General features: G+C 44.6%; 1 protein-coding gene across 5 annotated transcripts in view; it reads left to right on the top strand.

The window, feature by feature from the left end:
- Positions 1–20,716, top strand: part of ELF2 (E74 like ETS transcription factor 2) — a 1,226,980-nt gene that overhangs the window by 154,331 nt on the left and 1,051,933 nt on the right. For 3 of the 5 annotated variants that reach the window (XM_069631082.1, XM_069631079.1, XM_069631081.1), the window contains exon 2: positions 10,825–10,947. The exons of the other annotated variants lie outside the window; for them this stretch is intronic. The gene's annotated coding sequence lies outside the window, so the exon portion shown is untranslated. The remainder of the gene's footprint in view (positions 1–10,824; positions 10,948–20,716) is intronic. 5 annotated transcript variants of the gene reach the window in all.

Below are 20,716 nucleotides of genomic sequence, written 5' to 3'. Positions count from 1 at the left end.
TGAACCTGTTGTCTGTGTCTGACTCATGACTTCTTCACAGTAATCAAAATGGCATATAAATCAAGAGCCTAGTGGCGAGTGCAAATATTTTTGCCATCTTTATTCAATAAAACTTTTGTTAGTTTACCATATAGACCTGGATTAGGAATAAGCCTAGCACAGTTTTAGGCCAACCTTTTATTTTAATCTTTGGAGTGCTGGCACTGTTTTCATCATGCCAATCTCTAGTTCAGTTTCCTGTGAATTGCTTTTGGTAGCTTGAGTTGGATGCCGTGATTACCATTGCTCGCAGTTTTTGGGACAGTAGATTTCTTGAGGCAGTATAAAATGCTGCCGAATCATCAAAGCAAGCATAAACTTTTTGCCCTTTTGCCATTGTATACTTTTTGACTTTTAAAGAGAATTGGCCAGAATGCGAGTGAAATAGCCCCAGAATGATCTGTTTTAGCAGTATCCAGAGTCTGAAAAGCCCAGTCCTCTAGATGGTTGCCTAAAACTTTGACAAAGAGCTTCCAATCAATACCCAGAAAAGATGAGGTGACTCTTGACACGATTGCTGGAATACAAATCCTATTGAATGTCCCAGGAGGATAGCTCAGCTGCAACGTGCTCGCCTTGGAAACAAGACGACACAAAGCCACAAAGGTTCGATCCCTGGGTCCGCGCTTAGAAACCTCTGGTTATTGAGCGCGTTATAAATACGCACCTAAGACATATTCCTGTAACAGCGCCTCGATGGCCCCGGGCTGTGTGAGTGCATTAAAAATGCAAATAAAAAAGAGAAAAAGAAAAAGTAGCTTGTTTACCTAATTGCCATTTTTACTTTTATGTTGCAGACAATATTGATTACAATTATTAAATAATTCTATTGAATGACATCTGATGTTGAGAATATTAGATGAATGCTTGCCAGTCTCATAACCCAAACCTCCCCAATCGGTGTACATGACTTCCTTATTTGTGTTTAAATTGAAGTCCATGATTCCAATTACAGCAAAGTGTTTATGTATTCCTTTTTCAGTTGGACCAAGATAAAATGGTCAATTCGATTAAGGTCAATAATACACCCCTAATGGTCTACACCAACTTGCTCTAACCACGTCATTTCCTTATTGGCAAAATGTCATCAAATGCTGCAGTAGATTACCATTACAGCATATTCCCTCATTTATTAACAAAATTGAGTTGTTGTAACATAAATGGGCTGTTGCCCTTCTGATTCTCTTGATGATCTGATGTTGCTCAATAGCTTAAAACCTAAGGGAAATTGGTATTGAGACACACTTGAAACCTATAAATCCATACATGGATTGAAATGACTGTTTTGTCTTATTCTCCATACATTCACAATGGAAATTGTACCTGTTCTTGTTTGTCCATGTTGCTACCTTAGATGGTCATATTACATCCTAGCATTAGTTTCTCCTGCAGTTTGAACAACTTTGGATGTCATATCAATCAACCAACCATCTTCGTTCTGTCTATCAAACATGTTTAATAGGTACACATCTCCTATATATTTGTCACTATAGTCTGGTTCAATACCTTTGACAATTATTACAGTATATCCCACTTCCCACAAATAGTACTTTCCACACATGCATTGTGCCATGAGTCTCTGAATTGAATCTAATCAATGTGTTTATCACAAAGTAGAGGCAGAAGTTTCTTCCTTCCAGTTCTGCGATTACAATAAAGAATATCATACTGCTTATTTGTGACACCAAAATACATTCTACACATCACAGTATAATAATTGGCCATGTTTTAAGTGCATCTCTTGATAAGTGTGGGAACACTATCAGGAAAAAACACATACATCCTAAGTGTTGGAACCAAACCATATTCTATAAGTCCCCGAATGTATCTAAAGCATCTGGGACCCAAATTAAACATACATTCAATAACTACTAGTACATTGTTCCCAAGTTTCACAAAAAGACATTCATCTCATGTTCTGAGTTAAGGCTGGTAAAAGTGCTTTGTAGTCTACAGATGCATCTTGCTTCCATTTGTCTGAGCAGGAGTTTCTGGTTCCCTCCTCGTTTGCCACATTTAGCTCTATGTAGGCCTATACATCTAAAGTCACCTTTACTGTCCATTTGATACTTGTGCCAAAGGCAGCTTCGGGTTACGGTTGCTGAGACTCGATAAATGTTCGCTAATCCGGACTCTTAATTCTCTAATTGTGCTTCCGATATAAATTCTTTTACACACACATTCTATTGCATAAACACATTTCGTTTTATAGTTAATGAAATCTGTTGTGTGTTACAATACCCATAGCACTAACATATTTGTTGTCAGAGTGTGCCTATCGACCCATACTGCATGTCCCACATTTGTGGAAACCTGCCAGTGTTAATCAATTCCTGGCACTCGGACCCAGTTCTCGAGTTTCTTTTAAAAGAAAAATACTCGGTCTAGTTTTAAGAGTTGGTGCTCTTGTGTAAATGAATTTCAGTTTGGTGTTGATATGCTTTTTCAAATCATTGTCCATATGCTGGGGCTGCCTACGCCTCTGTACTATTCTTTGTACAACATGGATTTCCCTAGAATATGTGGTTATAATACTGATCAGAGCTCTGTCTTTAACTCTTTTATGTTCACCTGGTTCAACTAAATTGGTCCTTTCAATATGTTTTGTTTTTCTCATAGGCTCGTTGTATGAATGTACGAGAATACCCCCTTGCTCTAAATCTCTGTTTCAGTGAATTGCATTCCTGCTAAAAATTTGTTCTTCACTGCAATTCCTTCTGGCGTGGTAAAATTCCCCTATTGGGATATTGTCAATGGTTGCCCATCTATGGCAGCTACTAGCAAATAGACTAGAATTAACTTTAGTCTCTTTATGGCATGTTCTGGCTTACCATTAGCAATATAAATTTGCTTATCTAGAAAGTCAATGGATGTATCTGTGACAAGTCGATTCAATCATGTGTTGCACATACTCTACAAATTATTGTCGTGTCCCATTCCAAACAATGTCGTCCATATATATTCTCCATAAGACATTATTATTGTTATTATTATTGTAATCCTTGTTAATTGCAAACTCTTCTTCGAATTGCCCCATGAACAGATTTGCAAGAGATGGGGCATATTTAGCCCCAATTGCCAGTCCTTTAGTCTGTTGATAGTATACCTCCTTGAATAGAAAACATTGAGGGTAAAGCTTAAAAAATCCTTAATCGGATCAGTGTGTGTTGCATGAGAGACAGAAAATCCCCTGTAAGTGTAATCTATAGCATTTATTGCATGCACCTGCTCTATAGATGTGTAAAGGGCTTTAACATGAAGGGTTTGTACGAGGGGGTGGTCCTGTCCTCAAACGTTTTCACACTACAATAATTTGTTGCAGAAATTATTCAAAAACCTCCACATTAATAGTAATACATCCTGGCAAGTATGCGTTACTAGAAAAAAGGTACTGATCCAACTATTGGAGAAAAACTACGGTGTCCTTTATTTTAATTAGGCCACACATGTAGGTATTAAAATAGAAAGTAAGTAAACACATCACCCAATAAACATCTTGCGCACTTTGACAACAAATATGTTAGTGCTATGGGTATTCAGTGTAATTAGAATATCTAGCAATTACCTCCAAGGTACATATCCAATCTTTTTCGAATAATCTTTTCTTAACATATGCAGGTCTAACACATTTTGTGTTAAATTAGTAACAGGTTATTCAAATGTTCGGTACACATCAATTTCAAAAGGTGCATGTACATTGGTGACAGGCGGACACCTAATCTAACACTTTCAAATGAGTAGAAAGCCAAATTCTGAAGTGTCCTGTGAAGATGCACTGAAAATTCAAAGGCACACATACAAAGTTTATGTAGTGCGTTTACAACACACCTGTACAATTGTGTGGTATTGTTTCTCCTGTACAAAATTTTGCTAAGTATTGCTTCATATTAGACAAAAAACAATGTATTCAACAGTTAAACAATGTTGTGCGAGAATCAAAGCAAGTTGCTTTATGACCAAAAACCTTAAATAGGGTCTGCTGTAGGCTGGTTTGAAAGGGATAACTAAGAAACTGGTCGACGTCAACCTAAAGGTAGTGGTGGAAATTTGGGTCATAGTTCATAGAAGTTTCAACAGGAACATCATGATCATGGACGTTTCGGCTGAAAGGTGTTGCAGCCTTCTTCTGGGGCCGGGTTAGAGCAGGTCTCCCTATGAGTAGAAAACAATATGGAGATATATTGATAAATGGTCCAGAAATTGGATCATTCCTATAGTAGATTCGAGAGAGGTAAAACCGTGAGAGGCTATTCTGAGGGGTGGGCCTAAGACCCTGTGCACCAACCTTGCGTGCTGTGAAAATCAAGTTGGGGGTATTGAGAACAGCTAGCCGGAGGCAGTCTCCAAACACCAGAGGGATGTAGGTAGGTCACGCTGTGGTGATCTGTAAATACAAGAAGAGAGGGGGCAGGGGTATAGGTCAGCTGCAGCATGAAGTAAGTGGTCAACAGCTGTGTGTAAAATGGGGACAGAGTGATTAACTTGAGGATAGGGCGGAGCAGTGGTAGTTCTGCAGAGCCTTCGTGATGTAGATCCTATGAGTGGAGCTTATGCAAGTGCCAGCAGGTAGGTCTGGAGCCTGGAAGTCTGCACATAGAATGGGGGAGAGGAAGAGAGAGCAAACCGCCCCGTCATAAGTAGCCATGAGGAGGAGGCCGTTCTGCAGAAAAATGAGTGGAGAGGGTCCTTGACAGAACTAGTCACTGACCTTTGGGGAATGCGTTACATGCGCATTCTGTCCGAGCGAAGAGGAAAACTCTTGTTCGTCTGGAAGCGGGGACCAGAGCTGTGTAGCTGTGCGCGAATGTGCATGCGCGGTGGAGTAGTGTATGGAAGTCGTGCATGTGCACGGGCGGCTTGGCAGTGTTGCCATGGCGTTTGGGACACGTAGGATTACGCGGCTGCTGGGGGCGTTGCCCAGACTGCACGGACAGTGCAGAAGGATGTACCTAGAGCGTGGTGGACTCCGAGGGAGAAATAAAGAAGTAAAGGAAGGCAGATATTATTGCTGCTACACTGTGGGTGTATGCTCTCAACAATAGTAATGGACAATAAACAAGGGGAATGTGGCTCTTAAAGACATCAGTGCTGGAACAAGTCTCTGTGTACTGCCAAAAAGATATAGCTGTATGTTGTCTGAAATGGCAGCTGTAGAAGAGGTGGGCTCACTGTTAGGCAGAATCCTGTGCAGTGCCCTTAGGGACCACTACACAGGTGGCAATACAAGTGTTACCTTTGGTACAAGCCCGTACTACTAAGTTAGAGTGGTAGCAGAGCAGCCAGGCTTATCTCAAGAGTATATGAGCAGTAGCAGAGATTACACAAAGGGACCACAATTATCTTGACTCAAGCAAACACCGACTCAAGGTTTCAGGTAAAAAAATAGAAGTACATTTATTTTTAAACTATCAGTTATAAACACAACACCTCTATTAAACTTTAAACAAAACCACACGTTAAATATACTGCAACTAACCAATTCACTTTGTACAGTAAGTCTCAAGGTAAGTATCCTGTGTTTGAATGAACCGGTGTTATGAACAAAACACGATACAGCGGATACGGTTGCAATCACTTTTTGACAGTTCGGTCTACTAAATAAACGCGTATCCGTGACATGAAATGCTGTAGGGGCAAAAACACACTTGGCACCTGAGATACCCAGAGGGAGTTGGGGGCAAAAATCACAGGCAATATTTAGGTTAGGCAGACAGTATCAAGAAACACTCAGAAACAGGAGTTCAAAAGTCAAAGGGTCGGAGCCAGGTTTAGGTGACACTGGAGGCCTGTGCTGAAGATCACACCGTTAGACAGTTCACGATTCCGTGTAGCCAAAAAGTACTTGAATATTGTCAATGTTCGGAAGCAAAAGTTATAAGAAGGAGGGAAGACAAGGACGAGCCTTGAGGATGAAGAAAAGGGGTTCACCCAGTTTCCTAGAGTAGAACACAGTACCTTAGTTCCACGATGCAGCTGGTGTCCTGGCAGTTGTTCCTGTTGGTTTCCCGCAGACCCACGATTCCTGGAGCTTCGTTGTGAAGGAGGACGTCTGAAGGGGGACTGCACCACACAGGGATGAAGCCAACAGCAGCGACAACGCAAAGGTGTGCTCCTTAAAAACAGGAGAGGCTCAGTAGGTGGCTATCCGGACCACTACACCAGTGTGCAGCGATTTCGACCACGGCAGATCTCTGGCTGAAGAAGATGAGCTGCTTATCCCCACCAGGCTCAAGGGAAGTAGACTCCAGACTGAATCCTCTCTTAGTCGTCGAAGGGAAGATAGCTCAGGACTGCAGCAGGGCTTCACCGGGACGGGGTAGTTGCAGCAGCCTTCGTTCTCTCCACTTCTCTTTGGTTCCTTGTAGTTCGAGAGGCGACTGACTTCTAGCCCAAGAGACCTGCCTTTTATGCACAAAAACCCCCATTCACACAGCCTGGCTGTCAATCACGCAGCAAGGGGGTTGTCCAGCCGGGACAACCACCTCAGCCAATCATGGCAAAGTGCGACTTGGGTTTCCTAGGATACTATGTGCAGGGAGTGACTACACCCCTCCCTCACAATCGGCCCACCTAGACACCCAGGCGCCAAGAGGAGGGCTTCTCTGCAGAAGCCCGCCAAAAGACGGTGAACAAAGAAGGCGAACCTAATTTGCCGTGCAAAGTAAAACACAAGAAGGACTTTAACAAAAAGAAATGGCGAATAAACCCAACCGGAGCCAAAAGCAAGACGATTTGGTCAAGCGGGTTTATGTTCGAGGCTAATATAATAGCCAAGAACAGTACCACGTTTATCTAATATAATTGCGGTATAGAAAAGTTAGGGTAGATACCACTGCCACCAGCCACGTCTAAATGTTAAAAGAGCGAAACAATGCTCAGGGAGGTACAGACAGAAAAGGGGTACAGATTAGCCCTTTCCAGTACTCCATGTAAGATGGGGTGTACTGGGTCTGTGGTAAAAATGACTATGTAAAGTAAATGGCAACTTTACCTTTCTCTGGGGGACAGTAGTCGGCCCTCGCGAAATGGAGTCAGAGGGAAGACTAAAAGACAACCCTGGGTTACTACACTAAAGGTGCTGTGTAACCCATACAAGAACAGGGGCACCTGGAGTGGTGTGCTCCAGTGCCCAAGATCACACAATGAGTAAAAACACATAGGCCAAAACACATGTAAGAGTGGACAAAGGATGTACTCTTACCAGGTGGAAAAAATAAACTCCAGAAATCCAGCAAAGCTGCTGGGGGACTCACTAGGTGAGGGAAATTAGCCCTAGAAGGAGAATTCTCCTTAACACTCACTACAGTGGATATGTTTATGTGCTGGCTAGAAATGAAAGCACAAAAGGGGTGGACAACGTGAAGGGTACTGGAGTGTGAATGCAGGGTGACCTGGGAGCTGCAATTGGCACCAATAGGGAACATGGTGGGTGTTCAAAGATATTCAAAGGGTGTGAGCTCATTTAACCCTTTGGTGGTGGTCTGTAATTTGAATATCCACCACGCCTCTTTGAAGTTCAGGGCATTAGTGGTGTTGGAAGAGTCTGGCATCTTGTCAATTATCCACCATTTAAAAGAGTCAAAGCTGTGCTGTAATTCAAGGAAATGGGAGACGAGGGGTGCATTGTATGTTTTGCACCTGATCCTGGACTTATGCTCTCCAATCCTTTTGTGCACTGGTCTGGAAGTTTGCCCAATATATCGGAGCTTACATGGTCAGTCAATTAGGTAAATGACGTTCAGTGTTTTACAATTAGAGAAGTGGCGGAGTTCCCACTCTTTATCTTCTATTGGGAAGGATCTTATTTTCCGAGTCTGGTTACAGGCTGCACAGTTACCACAGTGATGGTAGCCTCGGATTTCCTGCAGATTCCATAAAGTGGATCGGGAATCTTTGCGTTTTGTTCTGGCATGAGTGAGGTGGTCTTTGAGGTTTTTTGATCTCTTGAGGGCCATCCTGGGGAGTGGTTCGATAATCCCCTTGAGTTGGGATGTTGGTATTGAATGTGGAGATGCACGACATGGGATTGACAATAGCCTGGTTTCGAGATTTGGGGATAAGTAGTGTTTCTCTTGGGGTGTAGAGAGCTGTTTTCCTGGTGTTCCTGAGCAATTTTTTAGGGTATCCCCTGTCCTCAAGCTTTTGCTGTAATTCAGTAGCATGGATTTTAAAGTCCTTGGTTTCCGTGCAGTTCCTTCTGATTCTTAATAATTGCCCGTTGGGCAAGTTGTCCCGGAGGCTTTTCGGGTGACAGCTTCTTTAATGCAGTGTCGTGTTTCTATCTGTCTCGTTTTTGTAAATTGAGCATATGAGTTTGTCATCAGTGGCCAAGATATTAAGATCCAAGAAATTGATCTTCACGTTGTTGTTACTCATGGTGAACTGCATTTCCTGGGTTTGATTATTGAATCAGATCAGAAAGTTATTGAGTTTATTGCCATGCCAAATGAAGATGATATCGTTGATGTACCTATACCAAAGACGAATGTTATTATGGAACGGATTGCCATTGTTGAGTATGAAATTATTTTTGTATTCGGCCATATAAATTATGGCTAGGCTGGGGGCAAAGGCCACGCCGCATGTCTGTAGATAAAAAATATCATTAAATGAGAAATAGTTGTTGGTCAGGGCGAACTCCAATAGTTCTATTATGAAGTTAGCCAGTACTCTTCTCTGGGTCATGTGTGAGGTAAGGTGCTGTCTGATGCATTCCACCGCTTGGTCCTGGGGAATACTGGTATACAGACTCTTGATGTCCATCGTGACCAGTTCTTCGTTAGTGGGATCAAAGAGCTGGTTTTCAAAGATGGCGATGGTAGCCATAGTGTCCTTCAGGTATGTTGGTGTATTCTGACACATCAAGGGTGGCTAAAAGATAGCCTGGTTGCCATTCTAGATCTTTAAGGAACTGGAGTACTTGCGTGCTGTGCCTAAATCAATCAGTCTTCCTTGTTGCTACTAGAGCGATTTCACAGGAACAACATATACTATGACTCTATGATTCACTCCTTGTGGTATGGGTCCTCTTCCAATGCCATTGACATTATAGTATGCCCTTCCACCCATTTATGCTGTCTAATCTAGTCATGACACTTACCAAAGTGTCATATCAATATCTATTCATGATCCTGTATTCTTCATAAGTCAATTCTTCCTATACTGTATTTCGAAGGTGTGCCTTCATTAAGCAAGTACTTGACCTTTATGGTCTTGGTATGGGTGCAGAAGTCCCTGGTTAGATTCAAGAAAGTGTGGTGCCACGCGTGCATTTCAGCTTCTTGCTTTAGACTACAATCAAGTGCATTAATGTTAAAGCAGCAATAAAAAAAAAAAGAATCCACTTTTTCAAACCAATTTCATCTAATTACTTAAATGGAGAAAAAATGGAGATCCTTATAGTCGGCTCCCCAGCTAGACTGAACAAACTACACCCAGACTACACCTCCATAGTGATAGACGGCACCCCCATCACCATCTCCCACAAAGTCAAAACCCTAGGAGTATACCTCGACTCCAACCTCACCATGAACAACCACATCAGCTCCCTCGCTTCCTCAACGGCTTACACCGCTAAACTTATCACCCTAAGCAGACCTCTCCTCACTACAGAGAAATGTTTAACATTCTAGCCAAAATAGATTACTGTAACATTCTATTGCTAGGTACGTCAAAAAGAAACCTAACAAAACTTCAACTCCTCCAAAATAAAGCCCTGAGAGCAGCACTCGGCATCAACGGAAGAGAACACATTTCGCAACATAGAAGACATTGGCTCCCAGTTCAAGCGAGAATCCTGCACAAAACCCTTATCACCCACAAATGCATCTCGGATACAGTCCCTAGTTACCTCTGCCATAGCATCTCTCGCATAAACACGCTTGGAACACTCAGACTGAACGCTAATATGCACCTCCACATCCCACGGTTTAGCACAACCAGAGCAGGCAACGCCAGTTTAACCATAGCCGCACCACGTATCTGGAACACTCTCCCCCCTTGACTTAGCAACAAAACCTCCTTCCCTAAATTAAAGCAACTATAAACCTGGTTATTCAATAAATACCAATAACACAATGTCACTCCACTAGACCCTCCTGTAGACATTTGTTTGTGTATAAGTAACTGATTGCATTAAACAAGAAGTATGTATTCCATTTGATTGTAAATTAAGATGACTGTAATTCGCTGTTTGGATGATAATTAAGATGTAGGTAACCCACGTTCTTAATAACCAAGATGTCTGTAACTTCTGCCGTGATACCTCGGTTTGGGCGTGTAATCAAATGCATTAAATAAATGAACTGGCTCCCGAGTCATTGGTGTTTTTTTTAAATTTATTTTAAATGTTTTCTTTTACTTCAGTCAGCCTGTCACTAGCTTTTTGATTCATACCCATTTTAAAAGGTGTTCATTTTTATTGTTTACATTAATTTCAATGCAAAATGACATTTACCCTCTTACTTTACCACTTGATTCCTGAAAGCTGGAAACTATTGCTCACCATGTTTTGCACATATTGTTCGACAGCTGGTGATAGTGGAGGTCAGACTATATTCCCTGTAATCCTACTTAGATGGTCCTGTTCTGCTAGAGAAATGCTCATATCTGAACTTCGGTGAACAGAGTACTTTTTTCTGCGAGACACTTTAGTCATAAATATGATCTATTGGTGATGCTTTCTTCAAACCTGTTTTCCCAGGGTGACCTTTGATGAGCATTTGAACGTAAATTGAGCTCATGCCAGCCTGATATTAACCCTACCTCTTTGCTTCACATTCCTAGGAAGGAGGTCTTGGCAAACCCTCTGCCTACCCCAACATCTGGCACACTCCAGCGCACAGAGGTGACCACCAGCGGATTCCACACCATCGGGCAGCCCACTGGCATGCCCGATACAAAGCATAGGTAGGATATGGCTGAAGTGTTAACATCTAATCTAGCTCATGACTGAGTCCCTGGTCACCAAAGCACATTAAACACTCCACTATACCCTGCTACCATTACATAGAGCTGTTTAGTGCCTCTGCATCGAAAATAACCAGAGTACTCATGGGATCACAGAGGTCAGAGACCCCATAAAGCACATTAAAACCAGTATGCTAGAATATGCTATCTTGACAGGTGTGGAATGCAGTTTTGAGTTCCTCAACTTCTATCCTGCACAAGGCTACATGTCTGGTACCATTATAATGTTGACAGGGTGAAAAATGTACATTTGCCACTAGCTAGTGATATTGCAACTCTTGGTAAGTAAGAAATGTTGTGTATGTATAGAATTAAGGTGGCTTGTGACTTTTATTCCTGGCCAGTAGTTTGCAACTTGAATATTTGCCCCCTGGTTAAGAGACTTCTTTTCTTAAGTAACACTTCTCTTCCATCTTCAGTAAGTTTCAGATACTCTTTATACTGTCGTCTCATACCCTCCAATTTGGGTTGTCATATTCCTGTAGCACTTTCTTTACCTGTTTTGACTAAGTTAAACACAAATTCTTAAGGCCAAGCGTATCTCCCTTCAAGCCCCCCACTGCAGGACTACTGTCGATTTGACCCAATCCCAATTTGTTATGTTGGTCAGTTCTTGTTACAGCTTAGTCCTTTCTCACTCTGGGTCTTCTCTTCCCAAGTTCACCTCCAGACGTTCAGTGGCCCCTGTGATAGACCATGTTTATTTTTGTGGGATAAAAAAGAATGATTAGAGGGACATTAAGGTTGCATCGCAAGACTGGATTTTTCCACTGCAAGCAATATGAGCAATGTCATGAGCAGTACGTGGTGGTGCAGATTTATAGTCCCCTTAGTATGGTTGGCTGAGTTATGGTGGATTTAGCAATTGCAGCTGGTGAATTTGTGGTGTTTTTGTTTTGCTGCACAGCCTCCAAGAACGTTTCCCCAGCTCACTCCCCTGAGCACATTGCACATGCTTATGTGCCCCTTTCTTAGTTTGAGGTGTAAAAAAACAAATGGTACCCTCGGACCAGTTTCGTATATCATGGAAAGTGGCAAAACAATTGCATTAGTCTCCCAGAAGCATACAAGTCATTTCACAATTACGCACCCACACGTATTAAATCAGCCGCTCAAACTTTCCTGGCTCTGAAGAAGAAAACATTCTGCTAAAAATGTATATGCTGACCCAGTCTTACTCCATCCTTCAGGTCATAAAGTCTGTACACCACTGGTAACCATAAGGATCAGTCCCTCATGGCCCTTGAGTAAACGGGTCTTAAAAGGAGTGAAATACATTGAGACGCAGGCATGTCGGCTAGTGGTAGAACTCTGCTAAATTTTAGTTGTGAAATGTGTTGCTCTAGGTTTTACAGTGTTTGGTTTGTAAACCTCTGTTCATGAAGGACATTCAATGGCTTTTAAGTATTCTAAAGTTTAATATCTGTGAAGTTACTACCTTGTGTACATTTTATTATATCATTGGCACACAGAATTATACTTGCACAAAGAGAATCTTATTGGGACCAGTGGGCAAGTGGTTTCCCCAACCCTGCAACCAAGCGGAATGCCTGCCATTTTTACTTTTTAAAGATGGGCTGATTCTACATAGGAGTTGTGTATGTTTGGGTCAATGGTACCAATGAAGCATTTCCACATGAAGCTTTGCTGTTTGTGCTTGTTCCGAAAGGGAACTTTAACAGGTTATAATGCATCTTTTGATTTGCATGTATTGCTAGGTGCAAAAGTATGGATTAGAGACAAATCGGTTTTCGAGTTGAAGTACCATTTTTCCTCTGAAAAATAATTCCCAGTGAGAATTATCTTTTTACCGCCAAAAAATACTCAAACTTTCAAAAATGTGGAGGAAAGTCTCCCACTTAAAAATCTTACCTTGAGCCTTGGTTCTACCTGTGAAACGGAGGCAGCCTCCACCATTCTCACCATTTCTTTTGGTGTACAAATGTAACGTTTATTTAATCAGGGGGGGATTCTTGACTTTCGAGTGGATTGTGTCCTCCAACGTATTCCTCATCTTTGATGTATTCCATCCAGCTTCAGAATTTTTTTTTTCGGCAGAGGGCGCCGTGCGTCGGTGTCGTCAAGTCGATGGTCCCTCGAAGGCCTCCGTCGAGGGTTACATCATCAGGTGTATAAGTAGCACGCGCAGCGCCTGTTGGCCTCAGTTCCGTTTTTCCGCAGTGTACGTTGCTTCGGAGATTCGGCGCGCCTCGAGTTCTGTGAAGAATAAATAACGAAATATGTCTTAATCGGGTTTCAAAAAATGCAAATCGTGGGGCTCAAAAATGTCGATGACCGATCCGCACAGAGAATGCTTATGGTGCCTTGGAGAAGTCCACGACATGGAGGCCTGTATGAAGTGTCAAGCGATGACGGGGAAAGCCTTGCGAGAGAGGAGGGGAAAACTGCAGGTCGGTCGTAAGTCTGACCGAAAAGCTTCTAGCGTCGAGTCGAAGACCTGTGAGGAGAAATCTCCTCGAAGCGAAAGGCATCGGTCCAGGCCCCAAAGCGATTCCCATCGCTCGTCGTTTTCGACGAAAAAATCGAAGAAACGACGCCACAGATCCCCCTCCACTTCGTCTTCAGACGAATCCCCAAAAAGGATGAAATGTCCCACAAAACATTCATCATCCGAAGAATGGGAAGCATTTAGGGTAAAAATTATGGAGGTGTTCGAGAAAGCGAAGCCTCGGTCCACGCCTTCCTCGGAAGCCGGCCGGGAGCGTTATCGCTCTGACATTCGCGTGCCCTCGAGCCCGGGTGATCGAAGGAGGAAGGATGGAGAACCTTCTAGGACGTCGAGCGAAAAAGATCAGTCGAGTCGACTGCTCGAGGTCACCGACGCTGTCCGAGACCGAACATACCTCGAAGGGCAAGACTTCAAAGAGTGCCTCAACGCCCTCCAAGCCGATGCCCTCGAAGTTGGGTAATACGTCGACATTATCAACACCTTTGTCGATGCCGAAACTTCAAGCTCGACAAGATCAGCTAGGAAGAGAGAAGGAAAAGGCTAAAACACCTGGGTTGCATTCAGGACCCATTAGCACTCCTCCTATACCTCCTCCAGAGAAGGTTTTCAAGCCTCTGTCTTTGAGTTTTTCAAATCCCTGACCTCAATTCTTGAGGAACAAGAAGATCTGATGAGGAAAATGTACCTTTTGGGCTTGAATTTGGTACTCCAAATGTTCCTGAATGCCTGATTTCAGAGGAAAGCAGGATGAAGGATTTGGTTGAATCATTGCACAATGCAAGTGGTATTGATACATCCCCAGAAAATGAATTTGGTAGACCAGAGCCAGGTGAACATGCCAATCCATCATACCGTCAGTTAATGACTAAGGTAGTAGATTATTTGGGCTGGGCCAGGCCTACAGCCCAATTTGTCCAGGATGGTCTTACAGACATACTGGACCATGTTCCTACTGAAGACCCAGTTCTACCTTTCCATGTGGCCTTATAAAATAGGGTGGCCAAAAATTGGGAGACTCCGGATTCCATTCCTCCAGTGAATAAATCCCTTACTTCAAAATACCGCCCTGCCAGCAGCGACCCCGGCTATCTGTCTAAACATCCCACTCCCGAAAATTTGGTCATAAAGACAGCCACAACTTCTAACAAACTTGCGTACCCTTCTATCCCTCCAGACAGGGACGATAAGCGTGTGGATGGCTGGGCACGGAGCATGGCATTCAAATCCGCCAACTCCACTGGTGCCTTGGCAAAGTTTTCGTACACTCTTTGGGAGTACATTGCAATGGCGGCAGAGCACATACCAGAAGGGGAAGAAAGGGAAGGATTCCTAGCCATTGTTAGAGATGGAAAGGAAGCTATGCAGGAATCCCTTGAATTTGGTTTGGACACAGTTGATAGTGTGAGCAGGTCCATGGCCACTAGCACAGTAATGCGTAGATTTGCATGGTTACGGAAGTCGGGTTTTGCACCAGACGTACAGAACCGTCTTCTGAACATGTCCTTTGACGGGTCTCGCCTTTTTGGCAGCAAGGCTGACAAGAGCCTTGAGAGGTTGCAGACCTCAAAGGCAGTTGCCAAGTCGTTGGGAGCTGCTATCAGGCAACCTCAGCCCTTTCGTGCGACAAATCAATCTTGGAGGGGACAATCCTATCGTTACTACTCCTCATATGGAAGTAAGAGAGGAATGGCCAATCAAAGGGGCCAAAGAAAGGCCCCAAAGAAAGGCCACTCAAGTTGATCGATCAAAACGTGCAAAGCCAGCTCCAGCCTCTTTGCCATCAACCGCCACAAAACCACTTTGAGGACTTGCATCTCAAAACACCTGTAGGAGGCAGGCTGTCACAGCATCTGCAAGAATGGCGAGCTGTTACTTCAGATGTTTGTGTTCTAGAAATAATAGCTCATGGTTACTGCCTTCCTTTTCTAACGCAACCTCAAAGCAATCCACCAGGGAGACACCTTTTGACCCGCTCCTACAGCAGGAAGTTCTAACCCTGCTGGAGAAAGGTGCTATAGAAACGGTACCTGCAGCAGAGAGGAACATGGGATGGTACTCCCCATATTTTTTGATCCCCTGAGACCCATCCTGGACTTAAGAAACTTGAACAAGTTCCTCAGGCAGGACAAGTTGAAGATGGTCACTCTTTCTCAGATCCTTCAGGCCCTTCAGCTTCAGGACTGGTTTGTGTCATTGGACCTCAAAGATGCTTATTTTCATGTGCCGATTCATCTCAAACACAGAAAATACCTGAGGTTCGTGGTTGGCGACTCACATTATCAGTTTTGAGTCCTTCCATTCGGATTGACCTCCGCCCCGAGGGTCTTCACCAAATTGATGGTAGTAGTGGCAGCACACCTCCGGAGAGGGGGATTCATGTCTACCCCTATCTGGACGATTGGTTGATCAGAGAACAATCTGCCGAACAGGCACTGGATCACCTGAAAGTCACCTGCCATTTCCTCCACAGTCTGGGCTTCTCCCTCAATTTCAAGAAGTCACAAATGACACCTTCTGAAAGGCTCCAATATATAGGAGCTGTATCGGACACATCCCTGGGAAAGAGCTTGCCTCCCAGGTCGAGGGCTTAAGACATTCTTCAGATGGTTTCCAAATTCCAAAATGCCCAAAATCTTCAGGCTTACGACTTCTTAAGGTTGCTCGGCCTCATGGCATCCTGCATCTTTCTGGTGCCAGAGGCACACCTGAGAATGAGATCCCTTCAATGGGCTCTAAAGACTCAATGGTCCCAGTTCTCGGGTTGAATGACGGATCTTCTCCAGATTCCGAACAAGGTTCGTCAGGATCTTCTATGGTGAACTTGTTCAGAGAATATTCTGAAAGGAGAACCCTTTTGGCAGCTCTGGCCGGAGATTACAGTAGTGACGGACGCCTCACTAAAGGGGTGAGGAGCTCATACCAACGATCTGAAAATAAGCGGTCGTTGGTCTCCATCGGAGTCCAAACTACATATCAACCTTCTGGAGCTGAGAGCAATCGGACTAGCGCTGAAGGCTTTCCTGCCATCTGTCAGAGGGAAGAATGTCCTGATAATGGCGGACAACACAGTGTCCATGCATTATCTAAATAAAAGAGGAGGAGTAGGGTCACTACCTCTGTGCAGAGAGGCAATTTAACTCTGATATTGGCCAATTCAAGAAGGAATCTCTTTAACGGCAGTTCACCTTGCCGGGGAAGAGAATGATGGCAGATGCTCTGAGCAGGCAGAGGACAGTGTCCCACGAATGGGAACTGGCTCAGGAAGTCATTCTAGAGCTCTTCACCCTTTGGGGAACCCCTCAGGTAGACCTATTTGCGACGGTATCAACCGAAAGTGCGAAAGGTATTGCTCAAGGGAATTTCCCCCGAGAGGAGCCCTGGGGGACGCGTTTGTGGTGGAGTGGAATTTCCCACTATTGCATGCGTTCCCTCCGATTCCCGTCATTCCTTGGGTCATCAGGAGACTGAGACGGTTCAGGAGCTGCATGATCCTAATTGTCCCGGATTGGGCCAGGAGAACGTGGTACCCGGACCTTCTAGACATGTCCATCTGTCCTCCAGTAAGTCTTCCTCAGAGAGAGAACCTTCTCTCTCAAATGGAGGGTCGGGTTCTCCATCCAGAGGTCAAAACGCTCAACCTTCATGCTTGGTATCTGAAAGGCTGAGATACAAGGATTGGAACCTTCCAGATGGCGTCATGGTGTTGCTTTCGGCAGGAAGACCAGCAACAAAGTCTCTATACCGTTGCCGTTGGAAAAAGTTTTGCAAGTGGTGCAGAGAAAAGAATGTCGATCCTTTTCTATGTTCTATTCCGGAATTACTATCTTTTCTTCTGACCCTAGCACATAGAGGTCTAAATGTTGGAACCATTAAAGGTCATCATGCGGCGCTTTCCATCTTCAAGCGCTCGTCGTAAGAATGCTCCTACTTCAAAATTCCTTTGATAGTACAATTCTTAAAAGGACTCTCTAATGTGTTTCCTCCTCACCCATTTCAAGTACCGATTTGGCATCTCAATTTGGTCCTAAAATTCTTAATGTGTGCTCCTTTTGAGCCTTTGCACACGTGTCCGTTAAGATTACTAACATGGAAAACTGCTTTCCTAGTTGCTTTAACATCTGCAAGAAGAGTGAGCGAATTGCAGGCACTGTCTTCTGCGCCACCCTATACTGTGTTCCATAAGGACAGAGTTGTGTTGAAGGTTAAACCCTCATTTTTACCAAAAGTGGTATCTGAGTTTCCCTTAAATCAAAAAATTGTGTTACATGCATTCTATCCTCCACCCCATCCTAGTAAGGAGGAGGAGAGATTACACAGGTTGGATCCAAAAAGAGCTTTAAGCTTTTATATCTCTAGGCTTTCTAGGCTTCGATTGGACAACCAACTTTGTATTGGCTACACAGGAAAAAGATTGGGTCAATCAGTAACGAAACAGACAATATCACGCTGGATTGTGCTTTGCATTTCGGAATGCTACAGACTGGCGGGAAAAGACCCACCAGAAGGTTTAAGGGCTCATTCCACCAGGGGCATCGCTTCGTCTACAGCCCTGCAAAGAGGTGTTCCTATAAGGTCCATTTGTGAAGCAGCGACTTGGTCAACGCTGCATACTTTTTCAAAATTCTACAACCTAGATGCTTCCCAATCTAAGGAGCTAAATTTTGGTAGAGCAGTCCTATACTCGGCCATCTGAAGATATTTTTTAAAAACTAAAAAAAAAAAATCCCTCCTCCATAAGAATTATCCTTACTGCTTTGGGAGTCTATCAAAGATGAGGAATACGTTGGAGGACACAAGCCACTCGAAGAACAAGTTACTTACCAACTGGTAACGTTCTTTTGATTGGATGTTCCTCCAACGTATTCCTCGTCGCCCTCCCAACCTACCCCTCTGTAGATTTTTCCCAGGCTGTTGCCACTCCAACTCTCGCAAGGCAAAATACCTGTCTACCGGCACAGTCTGCACAGTGGAAAATCAATAATGAAAGGGGGAAAAAACAGAACTGCGGCCAACGGGCGCCGTGCGTGCTACTTAAATACCTGATGACGTCACCCTCGACGGAGGCCTTCGAGGGACCATCACTAGACGACATCGACGCACGGCGCCCTCTGCCGAAAATTATTTTCCGAAGCAGCTGAAGCTGGATGGAATAGATCAAAGATGAGGAATACGTTGGAGGAACATCCAATCGAAAGAACGTTACCAGTTGGTAAGTAACTTGTTCTTCTTTTTCGTATTATCAGCCACCCCATTGACACGTATACACCACACACGTGTAGAGTAGTATACAAGTTGATGATGCATTTGCATTGACATGCCGTAACATTATCTCTCGCTCTCTACCCCTCAGGCCAAGCCTACCCCCACTGTGCCACCCACCTTCCCAGTCATTCGACCCATGAAGGGTTTGTCAGTTGAGGCTTTTGCTGCATCCTACCCCCCCGCCCCCCCGCTCCTCTGGCTGACTCACACCTTGACACAGCCCTTTACATGCTCCACTCCATCTCTGACACTCTCGATATACTTGCCTTCGTCATGAGGATCTGCATGAAGCACAAAATCAAGTGTTACTCCTAGTACGACTCAGACTTCGTCACCCTTAAACGCAAATGTATGGTGTCTGAGAGGAAATGGCTGGGATTGTGTTCATCTTCTGACAAACTGGCCTGCCGTCTGCTCCAAAGGCAATACCGGCTCTGTCCTCTCTAAGAAGAGGGCACATATCCAAGCCCGCTTTTCTGTGGCAGCTAACAATTCGGCCGAACTCTTTAAATTCTACAAGGAACTGGACAATCCTGCCGCAGTGTCTGCCTCTCCTGTCCCCTCCCAGATCCTCTGTTTGGCCCTGGCTTCTCATTACATCTCTAAAACCCACATCATTTCCACCCTCTCATCTTCCCCTGCTGCTCCCTCTAGTCTCCTCTTCCTCTGGCACTCCTCCTCCCTTCTCTGCCTTCCCTTTCTTCTCCCATGACAAGGTTTCTAGACAAGTCCGATCTATGGAAACATCGTCAAAACAGGTTCTTCCAAAACAATCAAGGACCACATTGACACCCTTGCCCCAGCCCTGGCTGACTTCTGTAACCACTCTTGCCTCAGGGACCTTCCCCTTCCCCCTGATGCACTTTCTTGTGCACCCTCTTCTCAAGAAACCCTCAGCCGATCCCTCCCTTCCGGCCTACTATCGCCTGATCTCGATCACCCCTTTCCTGGGCAAACCCCTGGAAAAGCTGTCCGTCTCCCAGCTTAATCTTCACACTGAATCTGTTGGTTGTCTCCATGACCATCAGTCGGGCTTCAGAGCAGCCACAGGCACGGAAACTGCTCTCCTGAACATCTATGCAGACCTGCTCTCTAACCTTGACTCCAATCTCCCCTCTGTCCTCCTCCTACTCTCTCTCTTCTGCTTTTGACATGGGTAATCATACCATCCTGCTCAATCTGCTCCATGATAACATGTCCTGGCTGACTTCTTTCCTCTCGGACCGACCCTCTCAGGTCCAACTTGGGTCCTTTCTTTCCTCTTGCCCTCTCTCCACCTGCGGTGTTCCCCATGGGTCTAACCTTTCTCCCTGGCTCCTCTCGCCCACCGCATTGCTGCGCTCTGCTCCAACTTCCAGTGCTATGCGGATGACACCCAACTTGTCTTCAGGCTCCCCTCTGCTGCCTCTTCTCCTTCCCGGATTGTCTGACTGCAATCCAGGTGTGGTGCGCCGCCAATCTCTGCCTGACTGCAAGCAAGACTGAGATCCTCCTCATCTGCATACCCGTACACCTCTTTCCTGCCACTCTGACCGGCCTCTCTTGGCCCTCCTCCTGCTCCCACCTCCTTGGCTAAGAACCTCAGGGTTATCTTTGACTCTTTACTCTCCTTCGCTCCTCATATCTCTGACGTCTCTAAGAAGTCAAACTACCAACTGCACCTCCTCAGAGGTATTCTTCCCTTCCTCTCCTTCCCCCAGAAGCTCACTGTGTCTAGAGTCCTGGTTCTGGCTAGGCTTACCTACTGTAACAGCCTCCTTTTTAAATCTGCCTACCTCTACTCTCTGTCCTCTGCAACTCATCCAGAACAGAACTGAAAGACTTGTCCTGGGCTGCAAGCCCAGGGATCGTATCTCTCTAGCACTGAAATCTCTCCATTGGCTTCCAGTGGCTGCAGGGATCAAGTTTAAGACCCGTTGCATTGTCCACAAGGCCTTTTTGGGGCTGGGACCAAAAGATCTCCAGCTTTCTCTTCGG

The sequence above is a fragment of the Ambystoma mexicanum genome, chromosome 6q (assembly GCF_040938575.1).
Source record: "Ambystoma mexicanum isolate Mex_15411 chromosome 6q, UKY_AmexF1_1, whole genome shotgun sequence".
Lineage (NCBI taxonomy): Eukaryota > Metazoa > Chordata > Amphibia > Caudata > Ambystomatidae > Ambystoma > Ambystoma mexicanum.
The sequence above is the reverse complement of the archived record's forward strand: the minus strand, read 5'-3'. Positions and strand labels throughout refer to the sequence as shown.